Below are 7,740 nucleotides of genomic sequence, written 5' to 3'. Positions count from 1 at the left end.
ACTTTAACATGATTTTAAATAAAAAAATAAATATCACAGCATAGAGCAAATATTAAGCAAAAGCAAAAACGTTTATGAGATGAATTACACATGTAGTATTTTAAAGGCTTAATTGCACTTTTCCCCCCTATCTTTTGCTAATTGTGCGATTTTGCACTCTTTTTTTTTTGAGCGATTTTGCACCCCATCTTTTGTTAATTGTGTTTTGTTCAAAATCATCATTAAAAGAGGGGAAAGGGGACAAAAGATGGGGTGCAAAATCGCTCAAAAAAAAAGTGGGGGTGCAAAATCGCACAATTGGCAAAAATATAGGGGGAAAAAGTGCAATTAAACACAAGAAGGTCCATCTAACCTGAAAGGGGGCAAAAAGATGGGGTGCAAAATCGCTAAAAAAAAAGGGGTGCAAAATCGCACAATTGACAAAAGATAGGGGAAAAGGTGCAATTAAGCCTATTTTAAAAAGGGTACTGTAGAGCAAATATTAAGCTAAAGCAAAAATGTTGTATGAGATGAATTACACGTGTACTAATGTACTATTTTGAGTGAATGAAAATAGAGAACATAAAAGAAGTAAAGAACTATCTCATGTATCGTTGCCTGAGTACGACTTGTTTCAATCATTAAGCAATTTTATACAAACAAGTTATTATGAATCTATGATAAGTGTCATATCCTATTAGATTTTTGTGCAGCGACAATCCCTTCAAGCAATTCAATGGCATGATCAGTAGAGCTTGTAAAGACTTGTGATATTGGTGGTAGACTTGTGATATGGGTGGTAGAGCCTATAAGCACAAAATCTGGTGAATCCCCTTCATTCTTCACTTTTGATATAAGTTCTGCCACTATTGTGCTCACACCCTGCATCTCACAAAAATACAACAAATATATTTTGATTTAGTTCATTGTCTTTTATCTTTTTTCACTCATTTGTGAACAAGCAAGCAAGTCTTACTCAATAGTCAATACATTAAACAATATTTTCAATGATAATAACAACAAATTGATTTTTCTATTTCTACTTTTTTTCCATTTATGAGTGTGCCTATACAATGAAAATTGTGCTCTTGTTTATAATAAAAGAGTATGGTACTATCACTGTATGCATACAAAGTATGGTTTGTTTATTTTTTGTATAACAAAGTATAGTTTGTTTATGATACCTGAGGCTGTACTTCAACAGTATGTTGCCCCCTTTTAACTATCACGGGTTCATCAGCCAGAATGCTCTTAAGGTGATCAAGAAGCTGTTTCGCCTGCCAAGGTCCGAAATCATCATCTTCATCTTGATGCTGCCAAAATACTGCATTATACTTCTCTTCAGTGAATGATCCATCTGTTGCTTTTGTATAATGCTCCATCACCTTTTCTACAATTTTTTTACAATCCAAATTTGATGGAAAACCACATTTATTCCAAGGAGAATCCTTGCTCCACCTGAAATCAGTCAAAAAGAATCCACAACAAAATGGATAAACAAGTAGAAAATACACTAAGATCGTACAACATTGATGAATGAATTATTAATTTCACTGAAACATAACAATTGAATAATGTACCTAGTGAAGTAACCGTATTCTGCAGAGAGACCCAATTTCTTATGACATGTAGAAAACCAGTTACTTAAGCAATCTTTATCTCTGCCACTAACAATGAACACTGAGTTTTTGGGATCACTACATAAGGAATTCAAGAGTTTTAGGACATTCATGCTAGGAGCTTTGTCTGTTGCTCTCTGAGGCATCATCATGCCATCATAGTCCAACAGGATCAACCTGCTCTTTGCTTCTCTGTAAGCAGGGACAATGTCATCAAGACAAAGCTTCTTAAAACTAGGAGGTAACCTCGGATAATTGTCCCTACAAGCTCTCTCTAAATCCTTATCAAAACTCTCAGACCAATTAACAATATCATGATACAATATGTACTTATAATTCTTCTTGTGCCGCAATTGCTTGTCAGAATCCCCCATCTTGATTGCTGAGTTCATTTTCACAGAAACATCATCAATGTTCCACGGATTCACCCGAATCGCACCGCTGAGTGTAGAAGAACAACCAATGCACTCCGAAACAATAACAACACTTTTTTTTATCTCATCTTTTGCCAATTCAAGTGTTTTGTCTGATTCAACACTTCCTTGTCTACAAACAGTATACTCATAAGGAATCAAATTCATCCCATCCCTCACAGCATTCACAATACAACACTCTGATATAGCATAGTACGCAACCTTCTCCGGAGTAGAAACCGGACCATTTATGCAAACAATTGGCCTATACCCAGATTGTTCATCACCGTATTCCGCATTAATCTGGTTAGAAATATCTTCAATTTCAAGCTTCACATCCTGAATGTCTTCTCCACTACTCCTTGCTGGATTCAAAATCTGAACCAACACAACCTTACCTCTAAGATCTTCATTAGCTTTCAAAAGCTTTTCCAATGCCAAAAACTTCAACCCAATACCTTTGAACAAATCCACGTCATCAACCCCCAAAATCACAACCTTCTCTTCAAATTTTTCCTTCAATTCCTTCACCTTTTTTAGTGTACCAGGCAACGACAATACCCATTCGAGATTATCAATGTCAATCCCCACATGAAAAATCTTGATGGTAACATTTCTACCAAAGGAATCAACATTAATGTGACCTCTTTTACAGTCACAGTCCACACCTAAAACCCTACTACAGCATGACAAAAACTCTCTAGCATAGTCAAAAGTTTGAAACCCAACCAAATCACAATTCAACAAAGCTTTGAGAATCTCTTCACCAACAGGCATTGTTTGGTAAATTGCAAACGGTGGAAAAGTGATGTGTAGAAAAAAACCCAATTTCACTTTAGGAAAACTTTTCCTCAAGTAAATTGGTAACATCATAAGATGGTAATCGTGAATCCAGATATAATCTAAGTCGGCGTCAAGAATCTCGGAAACCTTGCCGGCGAAGATTTCGTTGGCTTTTTTGTATGCGTTCCAGTGAGAATGATCGAAATGGGTAGTTTGATTCTTTGAGAGAGGAGGAATCAAGTGATGGAATAAAGGCCAAAGGTAGTGCTTACAGAAACTATGGTAGTAATGGTTGTGAGTATCTGAAGACAAAAAGGTTGGGACGCAACGAAACTGTTCAAACAATAGTTGAGACAAAACCCGAGCAACATCTTCTTGATGTGATAGCTCTATTTCTGTTTCTATCTCTGTTTTAAGCGAACCAACGTAGAAAACTTCAGCATCAGAAGAGAAATGGACACCACGTTTAAGCTGAAACGCTATGCTATCAAAGTCCCATTCGAATTTCAAGTGGCGGTATGAAACGACGCGTATCGGTAACTCGTTCAATACTACAATCATCCTTGGTCTACGAGTTGATGGTGAAGGAGATGAAGTGTTGTTGTTGATGAAACGTTGTTGATAAAACTTGAATGGTTCTTCTTCTTCGATTAGTATCTTCATTTCTTGCGATTGAAACTTGGGTGCTTCTTCTCCACTAATTGTTGTCATTGTTTGAGAAGAAAGGTGTGAGTGTGGCGGTTTGTGTTTGTGCTTAGGGTGAAGAGACAATGGTGAATGATGTGTTCTGTTGGAAGGATCAAGTGTGTGTGTGTGTTGTGTTGGAAGATGAAACGTTATGTTTTGTTTCCTTCAACTGAATTGAGAATCAAAAATTAGTTAGTTATGTTTCCCTTCTAGTGTTTTAATTACATAGCTTCCATTCTGGGTGACGTGGCTCCTTGTGATTACCCAGCTGGCAATTCCTAACACAACAAGGCTTCATTCAATTAGATAGACAGATGCATTTTTGTTATCAAGAGAAAAATATAACTTCTCTAAATTAAATGAAATAATGAGGGTGTGTTGAAAGAAATTACATTCTTTCGAAGGACATTTCTAAGAATATTATTTTAAAGAACAACGTTCCTACCCATGTGTTTTGTAAAAATTTAGATTTTCTTGAAATGTTTTAGAAATTAATTAATTAAAAAAATAAAAATGGAAATAAATGTTAGTGGTAGTGATAGTATATAGTCAGATGAGTTTTATTCTCATGAAAATGTCAGATTTTCATCCTAAGTATGATAATAACAATAGAAGAAATTCCTTCAAAAAAAAAAAAAATAGAAGAAATCATGTGTAAATAACATTCCTAGGAATATAACATTCATGGAAACAATTTTTTAAAACTTGAAACAAACATGAAAATGTTGCATTTCTAATCTCACATTCCCGAAATCATATTACAAACCTTGAAACAAACACACCCAAGAGAAAAATATAACTAATAAACTTTTAAGTTTATTTCTCACAATTTTTTCGCACTAGTTTTGCCTACTTTTTGTTGTGATTAAATTAGGTTTCGAGAAAATTGTTATGGGCCAAATTCGATTGTTAAACATAATATATTAACATTTGTTATTAATAAAATCTATAATTTTGATTTAAAAAAATAGAATAAAGACTCATTTCAACCACTCACCATTTTTTTCGAACCAATTCGGTCTATAACAATAAATAATACCAAATTAGTCCTTCATATTTTCATTAAAAAAACAAATTAATTTTTTAATTCAAATGTAATTTTTTTTGTTTCCTTAACTAGTGCTCCGAAACACTAATTAGTATGAGCATTAAAAAAATTGATTAAATTTGTCAAAAAAAAAATTGATTAAAGTTGGTCATTTCCGTGAATATGACAGTAACAATGTTAATTTTATCTGATGTGATGTAGACGTAGCAAATTTCCTCAAAAAAAAAATGTAGATGTAGCAAATGACTCAGAAAAAAATATATAATTTTTTATGCCAAAACTCGTTTATCAATTTTAAATTTTTTTTATTATTATTATTCACCATTAATAATTAATGTTCATTCGTCTTCCAAAAACACCTCAAACCCAAAAAAGTTGAATCTCATCTCCTACCTTCCAAATTTGAGTTCTAGTTTTTCTTCAACCAACAACACAACATCATATGAATATGTCACCTATAAATCCTCGCAGTTTAGAACACTCCCACTGCCTGTGACTTTAACAAGACAAAAAGGTACTGGCTTTATGTCTCAACGGCTCACGAGGAAGATGAATTATGAAGATGAGATGAATATGGTTAAATTAGCTTGCTTATTTCTTTCTTCCTGGGTTTCAAATTTCAATGTACTTTTTGATGCTAAATTTGTCGAAGAAGATGAAGAAAAATAAATAAAATGTATTTATTTTATTCTATTTAGTTATTTGATAAAACAGAATTTGAGTTGTCCCTGTCATCATAGTTTAGTTTAAAGGAACAAACATTATTATACGTAAGGGTCGGGGTTCAAGTCTCTGACAACCCACTTATTCACTAGACTAGCTACTTGACCGAAACAAGACATAATGTTATACATTTTTTTTTGTCAATGATTGAATTGATATGCGCAACAAAATTGTAAAATATTAAAATGAATATTTAGTCCCCACTGTGCATGCCTACTATACTAAGTTTTTTTTTTTATTTGACAAAACCTACTACTAAGAGATGAAAACTTTAATAAAAGAAGAAATTTATTTTTTACTATTATGAGTCATAGTAAAAATTTAATGTGCATGCCTACTAATCATTCTGCGTCGTCAAGGATATGCATACACAATCAAGGATATGCATGCATGCCACTCTAATCTACTAAACTAAATAGGAAAATAATAGTCCGTGCGTTTTACCATTTTACCCTTCAGAGGGGCATTTTGGTAATCTACTTATTTGAGAGAGGGGCATTTTGGTAATCTCATATTCCCACTAACACTTGGGTATAAATATGATGCTGATTCCATTTCCTTCCATTTTCTTTTTCGTTTCTCTCTCTAAATTCACCAAATTTCTTCCCCTTCTCTCTCTAAAAAACCAAAACGCGTCTTCTTCTTCCTCCCACCTCCGTCGACCTTGCCATCTCCGCCGTCGAATCTCCACTGTTCTACGATCTTCATCATCATCATCAAAGGTTAGAGGTAATTATACACTGTTATAACCTATAATTAGGTTTCTTTTTTAGGTTTATTTTTTCCAGAATTTTTTGTTTTGGTTGTAATTTTGCTTGCATGTTTTCAGAATATTGTTATTGAAGGACCCAATTTCGTTTTTGAGCAGAAGCCTAGCATGAGGTATGTAAATTGAGCTTTGGGTATGTTTGAATTGATGTTTTAGTGTTTGGGTTAAAATTGAAGTATTTAGAAACAAATTAAGCTGAATCAGAAATGGTTAATTTGAGGTATAAGTTATTCCAAAAGCTACCGTAATTGATTATTGAGTTAATAACAATTTTTACATGTTGGGACTGTTGTGTGAAAGTTTGGATTGAATTGAATATGGCAGAAACCATAAGTTGCTAGCTAAGCTATTTGGAAAAAGATGGTTAATTTTAGGTTTGATGCTTTTGATTTTGGTTTTTATCTGCAGAAGTAAAGTGATAGGAGAAGCTGCTGGTGGGAAATCTATATTCATGAAGTATGAGTTGTGATAGATAGATTCTTGAAGGTATCATCTTTGCATGTTTTTATTTATGTATTTTTTGTTTGTTTTGGATTGTGGCTGGAATTTTAAAAAGGGTTTTTTATAATGCATTCTTTCATGTAATCCTGTTTTAGATAAAGTGCTTAACTGGTAAATAAGCTGTTTTAGAAAGCTGACAGAAAAATGTTTGGTGGATATTTAGACTGTACATTCAATTCCCTTCAAATCGGATATAAATTTTGTATGATTCTGGCTAGAAATGGATTCGGAAAATGCATTTGAAGTTCGGTAATTTCTGCTGGATTTTTGGTTACGGGTTTTGGGACAGGACTTCACTAAAACGGTAAGAACTTCCTCTCTGTAACTTGGAATCAAGTGATTTTTAATGCTATGGTCAGCTAACGAAATTTCGGACGTTTTGGTACCAGTTTCATTGACGTTGGTGATAAGTGTTTAAAAGTGATATATTTCATATAGGAGTTTAGGCATTTTAGTGACTTGTTTTGCAAGATTTTCTATGGAAAACTCCAAATATTGTGTTAATATGTCATTTATGCTTTTGAGCCTTATTCTACCCTTTTTGTGCAGGAAAATACAAGCAAGGAGCAAGAAAAGTCAAAATTCAAGGAAGCCACGCCATTAGCGTAACCTACGCTATTAGCGTGAGGAAGAAAAGCCCAAGGTCAGAAGGGTACGCCAATGGCGCACCTGGAGCGTGAAATCTGGAGCACTTGTGAAGAACACGCTATTAGCGTAAGCTACGCTATTAGCGTAATCACTCCAGAAAGGTACGCTAATAGCGTACCTGGAGCGTAGCAGGCCATGAAGAACCACGCCATTAGCGTGAGAGACGCTATTAGCGTAATGAGTCCAGAAAGCTACGCCATTAGCGTGGTTGGAGCGTAGAAGCAGGGCAAGGCCAACGTGGCAGCAGCCCATTGGCCAGATTATAGGCCGACCTACCACGCTATTAGCGTAAATGGCGCTATTAGCGTAGGTACAAAAACACATGCCCATATAAATAGCATTCTTACCTCTCTTTTAGGTCATTCACTATTCCATTGATATTTTTATACATTCTAAGAGAGAGGTCAGAGCTATTTCCAAGAGAGAAACACAAACCAAGTGATTAAGGAGTAGATTCAACCCTAGATTCATTGAGACATCAAGGATCTTGGCATGGAATCTTCATCTTTCCTTCATTTCTTGCATTAGTTTACATGTCTATGTGTAACTATCACCTTCTTTGTAGTATTG

The 7,740-nt window shown here is 34.4% G+C and overlaps 1 long non-coding RNA gene and 1 pseudogene across 7 annotated transcripts; one reads left to right on the top strand and one right to left on the bottom strand.

Moving 5' to 3' along the window:
• Positions 1–666: 666 nt before the first annotated feature.
• Positions 667–3,505, bottom strand: LOC146903201 (putative alpha,alpha-trehalose-phosphate synthase [UDP-forming] 11 pseudogene; annotated as a pseudogene).
• A 2,261-nt stretch (positions 3,506–5,766) lies between these two features.
• On the top strand, positions 5,767–6,926 carry LOC146903200 (uncharacterized). 7 transcript variants are annotated; one of them, XR_015022461.1, is made up of 5 exons: positions 5,767–5,974; positions 6,082–6,134; positions 6,430–6,507; positions 6,741–6,826; positions 6,912–6,926. It is a non-coding gene; the product is annotated as an uncharacterized LOC146903200 (long non-coding RNA). The 7 variants fall into 7 exon arrangements; XR_015022464.1 differs by having other exon boundaries at positions 6,686–6,826; XR_015022466.1 differs by having other exon boundaries at positions 5,767–5,981.
• Positions 6,927–7,740: the final 814 nt, after the last annotated feature.

Source organism: Medicago sativa, chromosome 8, assembly GCF_051527215.1.
Source record: "Medicago sativa cultivar Bolivia chromosome 8, Bolivia_mono, whole genome shotgun sequence".
Lineage (NCBI taxonomy): Eukaryota > Viridiplantae > Streptophyta > Magnoliopsida > Fabales > Fabaceae > Medicago > Medicago sativa.
The sequence above is the reverse complement of the archived record's forward strand: the minus strand, read 5'-3'. Positions and strand labels throughout refer to the sequence as shown.